The sequence below is a fragment of the Haemaphysalis longicornis genome, unplaced genomic scaffold (assembly GCF_048455015.1).
Source record: "Haemaphysalis longicornis isolate Haplotype H1 unplaced genomic scaffold, Haemaphysalis longicornis Haplotype H1 scaffold_2, whole genome shotgun sequence".
NCBI classification, from domain to species: domain Eukaryota; kingdom Metazoa; phylum Arthropoda; class Arachnida; order Ixodida; family Ixodidae; genus Haemaphysalis; species Haemaphysalis longicornis.
This window is the reverse complement of record NW_027526295.1, coordinates 169,226,295-169,241,909: the sequence shown is the minus strand read 5'-3', so window position 1 is coordinate 169,241,909 and position 15,615 is coordinate 169,226,295. Positions and strand designations below refer to the sequence as shown.

Below are 15,615 nucleotides of genomic sequence, written 5' to 3'. Positions count from 1 at the left end.
TACTAGTTGCGATTCTATTTTGTGTGACTTCATGAAACAGGGCAACCACGCGCCGTAAAAGTCCCCAAATGTGAGCTGTTCAGTCCGAAGTGTCTTCATGACCCCTTGTACCGGCTGACGGATTTCCATAAGCATTCCTACTTTTCGGGACGTGCTCTCTGTTTAGCCCACGCAATCTTCAACCGACAGAAAGTCCGCAGTGAAGTCCTTGAGCTCTATTAGCCTGACCAGGATACCGAACGTCGACATCAAGTCTGAAGGGTCGTCACTGATAAGTTTCTTTAGCCCTTGCTTCTTTATCGCTTCCACGGCATTTTCGTGGCGGAGTTTCTTTACAACTGTGCGACACTTTTCGATGATAGTGCATATAGGTGATATTTTCAGAGCATCACTTACGGTTAGACGGAGTGTATGAGCGGCACAACTGACAGCCAACAACGAATTATCGTTCGCACCCGGAAAATGAGCAACCTGCGGTTTGTCTAACAGAAAAGGGGGGAGCCGTCAGCTTCAGAGGCAATATTGCTACCGTCGGCCTCTTCGCTTGAACCGGAGGCTGTGTTTCATCTTCAGCTTCACTTAAAAGACAAAAGCCTCTAAGCATGTCAGCGTTGTAATTAGTTGGGACAATATACACCTGGGTAACGCTGACGTTGTAACAAGACAGCGTGCCTTTCAGTTGTTACGTCAGGTGTTCAGAAGTTTGACTTTCAGACAGTTCCTTCATCGCCAGTGGCTGGAGATTTTGCCTTCCGTTTTGCACACACTGTACATTAATTCCAAGCAGCGCCCGGTGATGTCGAGACACGAAGTCAATTTCCCTTTGCTTGCGTTTTGCCTCTTCCTGGGCTCTACCCTTAACAGTGTCCGCTGTTATATCTTCTGTGGCACAAAGTGCTCGTAGCACCCGGTAAATATTCTGGCGGATTCAGGAGTCATCTAAAAGGTCTAACGGTCGTCCGTTCTTCGTAACGAGCTTGAAGCAGCTTTTCATAAAGCTTCCCGGTGTTAGTTCAAGCAAAACGCGCTTTGAAGTAGTCGGCTGAGACGTAGTGCGCAGAAACTACTCTCCCGCCGCCCACAATGTAGACTCATTTTTCCGCTGTTGTTGCAAAAGCTTATTGAAGTGAGATTCGTTTTTGTGTGCCTCATTGGGAAGGTATGTACACTTATTAGGTGCCAACCTTGCAGTCCCTACAGCTTCTCAGCCAGTATACTAGAGAGGTACCTGCGTCTTGGAATTCATGTCGGAGTAGGAGGTTTTGGGAAGATCAGCGCTTGTGGCAAGTTAGCTTGTCTATCGGATTCTTAAGTGTCTTGGGTTCGCTTTCTTTACTATGTTGTGCTATGTCTACAAGCCAGCCTAATCTCGAAATTTGCTGCATTTGTTCACACTAAGAGAACTGTTCATTATAATCTAATCGGGGGACTAGTGGCGGCGAGCGACTGTCGGAACATATATACGTAAGTACAAACCCACAATATAAACCTGTTGGTTTGTGGTTGGGAGAGCTCGTTTCCCTGTTCTTTTTGTAGTAGCAGTACATATGCCAACAGTGCCCTGACATCTCGACTGAGCGGAAATTATTCGCCGCCAAAGTTGTACCAAATGGTCTGTGCACCGGTTCACGGCGAAGGCGAAGTTTTTTTGAGCTTATCACGCAATTTATCAAAACCTTTCTGAGCTTATCAAACAATTTATTATTGAAATATTTGCAAAATAACGGGCTCTAACGAGTCTTCTCCCAAACGTTTACGTAATTGTTAACTACCGGCTTGGTCTCCAGAATAGTAGGCACAACCATTCCGCCAGACTCTCAGTAAAAAGAACACTCTTTACGTTCAATTCCGTTGTCTTTAAAACTGCGTCTTTTATTTTATACTAATACCATCACAAACTCTTTGCGCTTTTCTGGCACTGCATATAATTTTACGGCCAATAAAACATTTCAATCCATGCCGATAGTGAAACTATAGAGGAGCGTGCGATTTTATGGCGGCCCATGACGGCACAGACGGGTTTGATGTGAGCCGCATAGACACCACCGCCAGATTCCTCTCTATTTTGCAATCTAAGAAACTCTATACTCCAGTCCTTCGACAAACCCGCGATCATCTGCGTACGGCATGGTCGCGACGTCTGATAAGCTGTTATCTGCTCCACTCGCGCGCGTAGAAAAGGAGTGGCCGTCTTTACGCGGCGTTGCGCTTCCGTCGAACCAGAAATTTCCTGCCGTCCACCTTATCTGGTTAGCCACAAGAGCAAAGCCGGGCCGGCACTTGGGAAGATGCCCCTCCGGCATTGCATCACGCGGAGAGCTACGCACATACTATCAGAAAGACGGAGAGAGTGCGGAAGCGGGCCTCAAGCCTGCCAACAGAGAGGAGGCATGAGTGAGTCGAAAGGCGATTTCATGGGACGCACATAGCATCCACGAAAATCCAGCTACTTTCTCGTTTCGGTGGTCGACGACTGGCGAATGGGCGCAAGGCCACCCTTAAAGCAGTAGTCCGGTGTTTATTCTGTCTTGGTTCATTATTTTCTGTTTTGTTTCCTCGCAGAAAATGGCTGCGGTCTTCCGATTGCCCTAAATTTTCACCCGAAGAGAAAACCGAAACGATTTCTTGTCCGAGTAACTCCCGAACGAAATAATAACGTTTCGTTTACGTTTTCGCTCCGGCGAAAAAAAAAGCTCTTTTTAGGTTTTCCGTTCCGGTTTTCGTTCTTTTCAGGCACCCTACTGTCCTGCTTAATCGGAATTGCTGGACACCAACGTCAGCGATGTTGCATCTACCAAAGTCCGATGTGGTATAAAGATCGCTTAGATATGAAAAATTGGAAACCGCCGAAACAATGCAAACTCTGGGAACTACTACAATTGGCCTGCTGCGAGGATGTGATAAGATATACTTCTAAATAAGAACATGATGTTACGTCTACGAGAAGAATTACATGCCAGCACAAGTATTAATTCGTGTCATTCTTTATTCTGCCGCGTCCGCGCGAAATTATTTCAATGAAACCAAAATGCAATAAATGGTCCAGCGGTTCACAACTATGTTCTGACGCCAGAACCCTTCAGAAGCATAAAGTTTTGTCTTTTTTGGAGGTTAAGAGAACGCTTCCACAACTCTGTGAGGCGACGTCTTGTAGGGTCACGACAGATGAGTCGAAGCTTCCGAACACTGAAGCTAGGAAATTTGAGTGGCGCTTAGTGATATCTTCAAGATCGTAAAAACGGCAAAGCGAATTTTAATGTGTTTCGTTCTACATTACGGAACTTGAACTGAAATTTCGAGTATCTTGATATCTTTGAACCCCAGAGATGAAGGAAGGACAGGCGTAACCGTTGGTGTAGAATTATGATGTATTGTCGATATAAGGACTTTGAGAAGGAGCCAGTTTACGATTTACTCATTTTCAACGAAGGGGACGTCGCAAGCCCTCGCTACGCTCCATAAATGTAAGCTAGTGTTCACACTCGGTCTACGTGGTGCCAATCTCGTAGCGAACACTATTAAGCTACACAGATACAAAGAAAAATTGGACGCGTATCTGCTTGCTTCTCTTGAACTGACAAGTAAAGAAGATAGTCTTCTGGTGCGACTGCGTCGTAAAACCCTCTTCCTCCCCACGCGGATTCTCCCTCTCCCTCCCTTCATAATGCATGCAAGTAACGTTTGCTCTATTAGGCTCGATTTTAGGGGCGAAGCACCTTAGGACCTCGCTTTGTGTGTGTCTTGTCCCTTGGCGTCCGTGTACAGTGTTGCGCATGCGCGAGGAGCATTGGATTGGATTTGATGTAGCTTAGGTTGGATTGCATTGAATTGGAATAAATTGTATTGTATCGGTTTGCATTTGATTGGAATTGTACGTACTGTACACACGCGTTGTCACTTATTTACATGCGCGAGTGGGCAACGCCACGGGTTAGTTACGGTAAGAACAATACCCAGTGCTTCGCTCACTCGTCATGATTCACTTCATAGAGATGCGTGAAATGTTTTATTGTTCGCGCTTCTCGCGCGCCATATATTGGTACCTTCTTTTCGATATTTGTTCGAACAGCTCGAGGAGACACGGTTTCGGTATTTGTTTTCTGTCTCCTGAATTGAACACATTTCTTGCCCCATTTTTGGGCGCAACGCTTAAGCGCCCGCTACTGTGGTTTGACGGCCTCGTCGGTTTTTTAACCTAGCGAACGAAAACGACACCGAAGAGCGAAGAAAAATGGAGGAGTAAAGTGTGGCGATATGTGACAGGGAGGGCGGTATGCCGATGCTGCGCCACAGAAGCCCAACACTCGCTGCTTGCTACACGTGGTCTTTTGGCGTCCTCCTTGTTCCGTGGCTCATCCGAACCGCATAACATCTGCGCGGGAGGTATAAATACGATTTACAAAGGCATGCTCGGCGATGGCGACGCGCTGCGAGAGAACGGCAGTATAGTGCGTGCAGTCGTGCGCTTGATGATCACGAGATAGTTTCCTGAGAAGCAGCAGCTGTAGTTCCGGATGTACCCGCTAAACGGCGCTACGGTTCTCTTCGTATAACAAATATAATGTAGTGAGAGGAATATAGAATGGAGTAAAGGTTCCGGGTCTGACATTTGCAAATGCAGTACTCCGATTAGAAGTCGCTCTATTATGCTTTGAAGTGAACTAGACCTTCGTAGGCCGCTTGACCTTCGGAACACATGGAAAAACGACTAGCGATGCAGTTCAGGGAGATAAGGGCTGGGTGTCGTTTGGAGTTCGAGCAACTGAGAGTGAAAGTTTGAAAAGCGCAGAGTAAACTATGTTTTCAGCGGAGGTTGAGAGCAATGGATCCACGTAGGTGAACAGCTAAACTGTTTAGATACCTTTACATGAAAAACTTCGACTCGCAGTGACTAAGGAAGGCTAGAAGGTTAACGAGGAAATATGGAAAGAACACTGCAGAATCGAAGACCGCCAAGGTATCCAATAAAGAAGCATGGCAGATAGAAACAAAAAAATTGAGAAAAAATGGAAGCTAAAACGTCGCTAAAAATTACATGGCTGAGAAACTGAACACCAGAAAGGAAAATTTCTAGGATAATTCTAAGAGCAGTACATTTGTTTTTGAGGCTAGGGCAGGTTGTTTGAGAACTAAGAGCTTTGTGGGGAAGTCTACACCGGATGATGGGGTATGCGTGGTCTGCGGAAAAAAAAAAAACAGCAACTGTGCAGCACAGGGTGTTCAAATGTCATTGTATCCATTCAAAAAGGGAAATATTCGGCTTACTGAGGCCCTAGGATTTAAGGGTGGTACAGAGGGAGTTAACTTAAAGGCTGTGGAGGCGACTAAAAGAAGATTGTAATGCTGGTGGGAGAAAAGGGAAATATTGCTCAGGAGCGCTACCACCTGTAATTGGATTGGAGCTTGCTTAAAGGGCAGCGCTTGAATTAAACCAGTACTACACCTTAGCCATATTAGATTATCTGGTAAGATTACACGCCATCCCACGGTTACAAAGGGGATACCATTATTAATCATGAACCATCAGTCATCATGGGCCCTATACGCACGAACTACAAGCAAACAAGTTGATGTCTTCCCGTTAGCGAATGGCACAGGCTCAGAAATAATTGTTTGTGAACAACTGACGAGCTCTAAGAAGCCCCGTGACGAATGCTGCTACGACTTGCGTTTGATGCCTGCAAACATTGTGAGAATTTAAAATCCCATTTCTACTTTGTTACCGGCGCAGTGTCTTGGTTGATTTTAATCGGTGTGCTTAGAGTTTTGTTGTGCTAATAAACGTAAGAGCACTGATATTTATCCCGTTGCTTGGAATAAAACCACAAGGCTACAGCGTATTCAAACCGAAAAATAGCGTTCAACGTTTCCCCACAAAACTTTTAAAATGATGACTATTGCAAATGAAGGATATATCTCCAAAATAGCGGTTTCTACGCCTATGTGAGAATTGACATAAAGAGAAGCTTTAAATGATGTTTTCACTGCCATTATTGTCAGTGTTACGAAACGCACAATGGAGTTCAAATGAAAGCGTCTGAAGTGAGTGCATGGGTGTCGTGACATAACTCGGTCTCGACAAAAGTTCGAGTGGCATTTTTGTTGCGCTTGTCGCTTCTGGACGTCATTCCCACGGCGCTCGTCATCTTGCATTGCCGCCACGGATCGCTGTATTAACTCATGTATTCGAGCCAGCGTATATCCGCTTTCACACATACGTTTCGCAGTTAGCAATGAGGTTAATGTTCTTCGGGACACTTCTTTCTCGCTGAATGTCGTGGAAGCCGCGGTAATGCTTTTGAGGTATTTTGGCAGGGCGTGTTCACGACCTACTTTTGCACACTTTGAAGCATATTGCTCCCACACCAGCACCAAGTGCGCGGCAAACCAGAAACTGGGAAAGGTATAAGCAACGTTACCAATGTTTGGTTTAACCGCACCGCTGTGCAATGAACTACTGCCGTGATGGTCGGGGATGGCGGCAACAGCGGACGATGTTCGTGGAGATCACCCTGCCATCTGGTGTTTTTTTATCAATAAAGGATGATTCTTCCCTCCACCGAAGCGGCGGGTAAAGAGTGGTTACCGGGCTCCCAGCAGCCCATTTAACCAGCGACCAGCAGAATTCCCTCGAAATTCGGAAAGGCACAAATACCCATTTTGCTTGAAAGCTTTTATGCAAGCTCTTGTCCAATCAGTAGCCTCGTAACTGCGAGGCATAATTAACTTCCCGTTGGTTCACTATTAGGCACGTCACGCAGCAAAGCTTGAGGTCCGCGTTTTCTGGCTTGGGACCCTTTCGGGTCTAAGGTTGGCCGGGCCGGGTGGGGTGGAGCAGGTGATATCGGGATCTTATTGACACTGAACAATTTGCTCCGCATTTGCCCATAAAAATGGGCCCGGCAAGGCTTAATCCGGCTCGGTCAAGCTCTAACCCAGCACAAGGATGTGCCCTGTTCGCGCCTGGGTCTACACTATGGAACCAGGCAGTGCGGTAGTAGCTGCCGCCGGGGTAGTGAAAGGGCAACAAAGAACTGTCATTCAAGAGTTACTCTGCAAGCGCACATTGAACTCGGCCACTTCAACGTCCGTGGTCTTGGAGCAATCATTCGGATTTTGGGGTAAGGGCAGCGCTAGCAGCGTGAATGCCGTTGTTTGGCCCATCTACCTCGTCGCTCCCTCTCCTTTTGTGCTTCCACCACCTCTTTCCTGCTTGTCGTTAGATACATTGAGTTTTTTGGTCGTCCCTGCGTGCGACGACACTTTCACCGCGGGACTTCAAAATAAAATTCTTATGATTTCAGCTGTCAAATTTTTAAATTGAATGAGAACTTGATTGCCCACGAACGTGTTTCTGTATAGCCGGACGCTTTCTCGGCTTTCTTTTTGACACTTGGCTGACTGAACATAAAAAGCAGAACTAAAATTATGCCCGGTTCTGCACCCTGTAGGGACGATTGCATAAGGTAGCCGAAGTACTCCGTTTCGATTGTCCGGACTCATGAAACATATGTGCAAGGAAACGCAACAGACAATTATCGGAGTTCTCTTTACTTGGCTATACTCTGTAAATTTTGTGTCTAGTGACTCCGAATAATCTTCAGGTTCTTCTTCTGCTTCTTCGCAATGCCCTTCTTGATGGCCCGATCGATAGTGGTGGCCACGCCGGCTGACACGCCAGATGTGACAGCAGCGGCCAGCACGGCCTGCAGGAGCACCAGGAAGAAGGCGTATTCATCATCTCCCGCCTCAGCCAGACCGGTGTTAAGCGTCTCGAGGGCGTTCAGAACGCGGTCTTGGTCCTCCGCAGTTTTCAAGGGCAGGCTTCCCTGGAGGAACTTCCCGATATACTCCATCGTCTTCCCACTTTCCTTAGCCAAGGCTTGCTCATCCTCTGAAAAAAAAAACATTGTGTTGATTATTCAGGCAGAAAGATTTTGCTGGCTCAGTTAGAGCATTATTATAGTTTTTAATGCTCTCAAGGAGTAAGGGTTCTGGCTAGTTGGTAACCCATAGCGCTAAACATCGCGCAAACCTTCATCAGACACAGAAAAAAGACACACCCAAGCCCAGACTTTCAACCAGCTTTATTGGAAACAACTCGTATTTTTATATGCCTGTATAATAAAACAAAAAACGCCTAATCAAAACAGCTAGAGCCATATCACAAATATGTGGTAAAAAATTCTTGAACAAAACAAGAAAACAAAAGAAAATTGTTCGAGAGTATCTTACCCCGGGGTTGTGATACGCCGCTTGTTAATTTAATGTGACGTTCTCTGTAGTTGCGAAGGCACATTTATTCACATGTTTACATTACAGCTAGTTTGAAGTCAGCGCTTGTGTGTGTCTTTTTTCTTTGTCTTGTGTAGGTTTGCGCGCTGTGTATTGGTATGGCTTATTGCTCGTTACAAGAATCGCGAAGAGATCTCTGTTGCCGTTTTCAGTGCCGTCTCACTAAATAGGGCCCTAAAAAGGCGCAGGCCCACAGTATTTAGCCTACATCCTGATCATTATCTGGGTAGGAATGGAAGCCACCCCAAAAATACCTCTCTGTTTTCCTCTGTTTTCGGAATAGAGAAGACGCCTCACATTGCTAACATCTAAAGCTAGCTCAGAAGTCTATGTGGGACTTTTGCTTAATCTTGCTTGAAATAATGTCAAACACTGTGCGCGAGAAGTGCCTTCCCGCCATTTCATTAGGAGTTGGGAACGTTTCGCCCACAAAAAAAACGTATCATCGATGATTCCTGCAAATAATTTTATTTGCCGTGTTTTACGGCCCGCCAGCTTTTTGGCTGAGCAGAATTGGGAAGTTTATGGCCTGGCGACCAGAGCTCTTATTAGCAGGGCCACGAAAGTGCCGTCCGTCTAAACAAAGCTTGACGCGCCCCAAATCAATTTTATTGGAATCAGTTTTCGCAAGTGCACGTATCACGCGGGGCGTCCGTACTAATTGCGACTTCTTTGGTGAGGTAAAAGAGTACTTTTAACAGCATCTATTACATGAATTATATGACACCTTTTGTATTGAGAACCTTGCATCTAGCTTCATTGGGAGAAAAAAAAAGTAATATAGATCCCTTTTTACTTTAGAAAACTTGCTGTCTAAAGTTCCCTGGATCAATTAGTCTTAGTAAAGAGTTCATCTCCACAAAAACGAAAACGAATATTGAAAAAAAATTTCAGAGTTTTTGTCACACAAAGTCAGCCGTGACATCATTGGTGCGGTGCTGAAACCATAATATTCATAATATTATTTCTATACTAGCACTAAAGCGGAATTACCAAACAGACCTAGAGGTACCCCTTCGTTTAAAGTGCACAAACCTGGTACATGGCGGCAGCTTCCTTGAGCTGCTGCTAGTCGCAGAAACTAGTCCGTGTTACGTCACAGAACCTTCGCGTAAAACCTCTTGTTGAGTGGCGGTGATTTCTGGCGTTTTTCGTTTTTTTTTAGCTGCGTTATTGATACGCTATCTGATTTTAAAGTGTCAGGATAGTTGTTGTAACGTCACACTGTTTAGAGGGGACCAAAATTTCAATTTGTCTCCTTGGTACCCTAAAGCTTTAGAGGTGCCATAAAAAATAACTTTTAATTCATTCCAAAGACTCATTTGCGCCAGGACATTGATAATTATTTTTAAGCGAACTTCAATGAAATAATCGGGATACAGCAATAGCCCGTTAATTCCAACTCAGATATTTCGAACCTATAGTTTCTTCGAACTGTACTATTTGGTCGAGTGAGGCTGCATAGAATTCTACGTAAACAAATACACATCAATTTGAAGGCACATTGGTTATGCCACAGATAATTGAAACTTCGCGCCACCACGCCGGCGGTGCGGGTTCTGATACGCGTCCGTACTAGTGAACCCGGTGTCTATATACACGCGAGGCTGCGTCGCCTTCGTAACGGAAAGAGAAGGGATAGAGGAGGTAAGGCTCGCTAGTTCTGTACTCTTCGCCGACCGCGTCAATGCGGACGCGAGTGCAGTGGCGTAAGGTGCGGTGACAGGTGAAAGCATCGTATCGCAGGTCAGAAGCGCAGAACCTGGAACATTTAGTGACGATGAGGATGAGGACGAAGGAGAAGTACGTGGGCTTTTGCTACTCTTTTCTTTTTTTGGTTTGAACTTACAGTTATTACAACAGGGATGGTTGCCCCTTGCGGTTCGGTTTAACCGGCTTTTACGGCACTGAGGAAGACCGATGAAACAGTGGCGACTTGCTAGCCGATCTGTCGCCAGTTATGACATCACAGGGACGTTATCGTGCGATTGGCGGCGACAACCTGCCAGAACTTCACCATCGCTTCCTACAGAAAGTTGAGGGAAGCCCGAAAGCTTTCCAGCATCAGAACTGCATCAAAAGTGCGTCAAAAGCTTCGGTAAAAGTGCGGCCAACCTTCGCTGAAATTGCGTTCAATCGACCGCCAAACCTTCAAAGTTCAAAAATCGTAACGGAAGAACGATACCATGAAACGATTTCTCGCGCACTAAGTAAACTCATCTACGAGCGAGCTAAATGGATACCGCAACGTGATTTATGAAATGCAGGTATACTATCGAGCTCCCTCTTCATGAGCGATGCGTCTATTACCTTATCTAAAGCCGTTCCTTCTTCGCGATTTTCATGTGACCGTTCGGGCACAACGGCAGCCGGCTTTCACACACCCATCGTGTGTCCAGAGATCTAATCAGAGCTTTTAGGTCGACCAATCAGTCTATGTGGAAATGCATTAGTTTTTTGACAGGACGCCATCGGTCACACTAAAAATCCACCACCAACGAACACGTCTGCGCGATTGTAGCGTTGACTGTAGTTTCTTGTGATCGCGCCACTTGAGTGCTAAAGTACAGTTTGATAACTCGTTTTAGAACGCTCTTTGTTAAGTTACTGCTGACGTTGTGAAGCGCGATGTTTAAAAGCTTCTCCTTATTCGTAGTTTTTTTAAACTCGAAAGTGTTTTATGTCGGGGTCCACCGAGATCTCACGACGACATGTCCGTCACGGAAATGACATCGCCAGAAAAGCTTAGATTGAAGTGGCTGTGCCGGGATTCAAACCACGAACTCTTTCGCCGCAACGGGAGGTACGAAAGGCGCTCCCGACTGCGCTATGAGCACACGCGTCAATGGAACGACAAATGCGCCTCATATCCTTACCAACGCCGCCTGTATTAACATTGCCTGACGCGTCGCGCGCTTTTCAATAGGAAGGGTAGGGACGCTTAGTTCAGGCACTGATCCGCTATGTGGCGCGTGCCGGCGGACATCTCGCCTTACGTCACTGCTCGCGAGTCGCGAACGCTGCACCCACTTCTACGACGTGTGTCTGTCAGCTTGGCTGTTGGGCTTCAAGGGCCGTTTCGCTTACATCTTAGCCGCGACGGGGCGCTAGTTCTGTGGCGCACTGGGGATCTCGTTCAACGTGTCGCTCGCTTCATACTTGCTGCATTTTTCCAAAGATAAAGACGGAGGCGGACTAAAATAGTGTAAGAGCATACTGATTGTCGGGTAGACATATAGCTAACAGAAAAACGACATTTTCGGATGGGGCAGCCATTATATTACTGATATTTTTCTTTCTGGAGTATTTAGAGAAGAAAAAATTGAGTGCACGTTTTTTGTTCAGGCGCTCACTTCTACGATTACTTTCCAATAATGTCACGTGCTTGTAAACTTCAGAAAATTATAGGAAACAAAAGGATAAGCAACTGGGATCCCACCACGCTGTCCGGGCGCTTCTACAGTACAGTCCTCAATTTTAGAAGTGTGTAGCGATGCGGAGTGTGAACAGCGGGGTCAAAACAATACCTAAATGCGGAGGGGATAGAGGTGTGATGCCCCACTCAGAAAATTTCAGGGCCTGCGATCCGAGTAGATAAGCGCGCAAAGTCGGCATCAGCCTGCGGCAGCGCAAGGGATTTTGCTTCGTTACAAAGGAAGTTTTATCAGTGACCGATCAAGACAGACAGGCCTGGTGAAAAACAAGAAGGCGTAGGAGCGCCGCCTCGGGAACGCTAAACAAACTTTCCACTATTTTGCATAGTTTCCGAGAAGCGGCGCTGGCTGGCGGACACGAAAGCACGCTGGAAGGCTACGGAGCGGGGAAGGGTAGGAGAGAGCAACAGGAGAGTGGCTGTTTGGCCATTTTTCGCTCACGCGTTAGGCAATGTTTATACAGGCGGCGTTGTCCTTACTTTCAAATGTTGCTGCCATCTAGGAGAGGCCAATCGAAGTAGTGCATCCTGATGTCAATGAGCGCCGACAGTTGGCGCCTCTATGCCAGCGCCTACGTGTCCGGGGGACGCACAGCGTTAGCTGCAGAGAAGCCGACTTGCGGACGTCGCGCTCATGACATGGTCCGCTGCTCCTTTCGCTGCAGCGGACAGTGTTTTCACCAAACGATGCTCTGACAACGCATTGGTTTCGTTCGCACGGATGGTTTGCGAGTGCCTGTGGTTTCAGTCGGATTTACGCAATGCTCCGGCGCGTGCAGTCCAGTGTTTACTTTGATGAGTATAACGGTGTCCTACCAAGGAATTAAAAAAAGCGACGTGCAAGTTCACATCGATGCGCAATAAACATTCAACTGCTCCTGTGATGGCACATTTCCATTTCGTGTTTTACCGGTTCCTATGGAGCAGTGAACCACCACATTTTTTGGTTGAAAGCTGTATTACGGAGTGGGAGCGGATTTGAGTGAGTTACCAAAAGCAAGTTTTCTTAAATTAAACATAGTTAAAAGCTGCATACTCTTAATTTTCAAAATTAAATTGTTTTTTGTACCTTTGCGTAGAGCAGGAGTTTGTGCCCCTTCGATAGGTCCGCTGGCGGGCAAAGAGAAGAATAAATAGGAGGGTATTACACTCAAAAATGCATAATGTATTTTAAGAAAAAAATAGTAAGCAGATCTACTCACACGGTGGCCGTGTCTTGTGGTCGTAGCGTTGGTGCGGAAAGAAACAGAATTTTTTTTTTAGTTTTGTCGATGAGGACCGCAACGTAACTGAAGTACCGACTTTAGGTACAGTTGACGTTTAAACTGACATATTTTGCCTACATATAATTGCTATGATGACTCCAGAATTTTTGTAATAATATAATTATTATTAGAACGTAATAGTCTACTTGGCTAATGACTGACAACAGTAACAATATATCCGTACTTTTTTTTTATCGCAGAAGATTCTATCCGGCTTCAACATCTTTATTTTCAGATAAAAAATATGCCCTCTTGATTCCTATAGTTATTCATTTATAAGCGCAACACCATATCTTACTTGTTTACCCACGTAATGAAAATTTCTAAAGACTGAAAAAACATTCTTGCCACCTGAGACGGGAATTACGCCTCGCTTCCCATGCTGTAAATCTTTTACCATACTGCACATCAGTTCTTCCCAACCCTAAATACGCTTGCGACGTCTGGGACCAACACCAATGTAGTATATCGAGAACATTGGAATCCCCTCAACACATAGGAGCTACGTTTCTTTAATCCGTTTGCTCGTGTCCCTTAGGCGTCAGTAACCAAAAGAAGCAAGCCCATCCTCTCAACCTGAAACTGCGACCCACGGTCGCTAGAATAATCCTATTTCACAGAACTGTTTATTCAACGGCACACACATCTGTCATCATTTCGCACATTGAATTTCTTCCCGCCAAACCACCACAACACCGTTTATCCTGCGTAGCCTGTTCTTTTCCCCTGGAATAATACAGGGTTGGAGATCGACGGAATGCTGTTACACGCGACGTTGCGCACCACCCAAACCCATCATGTTCACAACGCACATCCAGAGAATCCTGTACCACAGCCCATCCTTCACGTAACACGCCACACTGATATTTCTGAGGTGTAATAAATAAATAAATAAATAAATAAATAAATAAATAAATAAATAAATAAATAAATAAATAAATAAATAAATAAGAACAATGGTCATTTTTGAAGAATAAATCAGTGTCCCTTGTAAACAAACGCTGATACTACTCTCAGAGGCGCATCTATTGATTTTCCAAGTTACAAAGTCACTGATTATTAGTTTATGTTTTGGGAAGTTTACAGAAGGTGTATTATTGTCTTAATCTTCAAAATAAACTTGCGGTCAAGCTCAACCATATGTTTAAACTGTCCGGGACGGGTGTTTATTATGAGCGACAATACGTAAATGACCTACACAAAAAGGCGGCGGACACTACTAGCAAGAAGAAAACATGACTAAATCAACATAAAACCTTTGGCATAGGGGTCAGTGCAATGGCTCTTATAGTTCTATTACTACGTTGGGACTCGTATTGGGCTCATAAGAAAGATGCTAGCGTTAGTAAGGTTAAATTGGGAGCGTCTGCGTAGGCTTAATCAAAAAACGAATTATGCACATATACGCAGAAAACGGAGGTCGTTGGTTTTAAGTCTGTGCGCCCAAGTGCCAAAAATGACTTTTTTGATTCTCAGGCAGCGAAATCACGAACAAAAACCCTTTACTGAAGTTTTGACAGTACAGCTTTGGGAAAAGTTTATGGGAAAAGTTCTAGTCTTCTTTCAAATAGGCACCGGCAAGGAAAAATCTTTCAGTTTATCAAAGAGTGTTCCGTATTTATGAAAATTTCACATCTCTAAATTTTAGCACATCTGGGTCAACTAGTAAGTAACAAATATTTCTAACAATTTAAGGGACATTGTCGTAGGCGTTCACGCACTCACAAAAGTGTTCGCTGGTCTGAAAACATTTCGCCCAGTTTAAAACGTTAACACACCACACAAAAATGCGCGCATGCGCTTCGGCTGAAGCACGTAGTATTAGGTGAAAAAACAAAATCGATACATCATGAAGGATTTTTGTACTTACAAGCAGAAGTCGACAGGGCAAGAAGAACGAAAACGAGGAAGACCTTCATTGCTATTTTTCTGAGCGGAGGGAAGAGAAAACGCGGAGAGAAGCATAATATTTAATCACCACCATCTTTACATAGGCTCCATCTTCATCATCACTACTGCGCGTAGCAAAAACACAACTATCACTCTAGCGCATTTCTGAAAGCAAATTCAGCTATGCTATACCACTGGCAGCCGTTTAATTGTTGCGCCTTATATTTACATATCTCAAGCATGCTATGCCTGCGATGCAATAGGTTTCAATATATATTTAAGTATCGTAGTACTGCAGCAAGAGCCAAATGAATTCGGCTTGGGCTGCTGTGTGTGGCGCGAACTACAAAGGGATTTCGTCAACGAAATCTCAGTAGCGAAATAATGTCTGCGGAAACAAATAAGCGGGATGTCAAAATCGTACCTACGTTTGTTGGTTAGGTGAACCGAGCAACTGAAAGAGTGAGACTGCTTTGTGTCTTCAGAGACACCGGCTTTTATAATCGGGGAATGGCCGAGCGAGCGGATTAAATTACCCAGATTCTCGGTAAATGTACCGTTATCAACGCAGCCGATCTTCATCGTGTGCAATGAAGTGATTGTCTTGCATGCGATCATATCGCGCTGAGGAAGCACACATTTCGACCTTTCCACTTATCAGTTGGAACAACTTCAGATCGCACTGCTGTCAATGTTCAGCTCACCGTAATAACATATGAATGTTTCAATGCT

At 45.2% G+C, this 15,615-nt stretch overlaps 1 long non-coding RNA gene across 1 annotated transcript; it reads right to left on the bottom strand.

Annotated features, from left to right (window-relative positions):
- Positions 1-7,535: 7,535 nt before the first annotated feature.
- Positions 7,536-15,408, bottom strand: LOC144169480 (uncharacterized). The gene is made up of 4 exons (XR_013322452.1): positions 15,312-15,408; positions 14,864-14,922; positions 12,798-12,943; positions 7,536-7,894 (listed from the first exon to the last, which is right to left on the bottom strand). It is a non-coding gene; the product is annotated as an uncharacterized LOC144169480 (long non-coding RNA).
- Between the last annotated feature and the right edge of the window lie 207 nt (positions 15,409-15,615).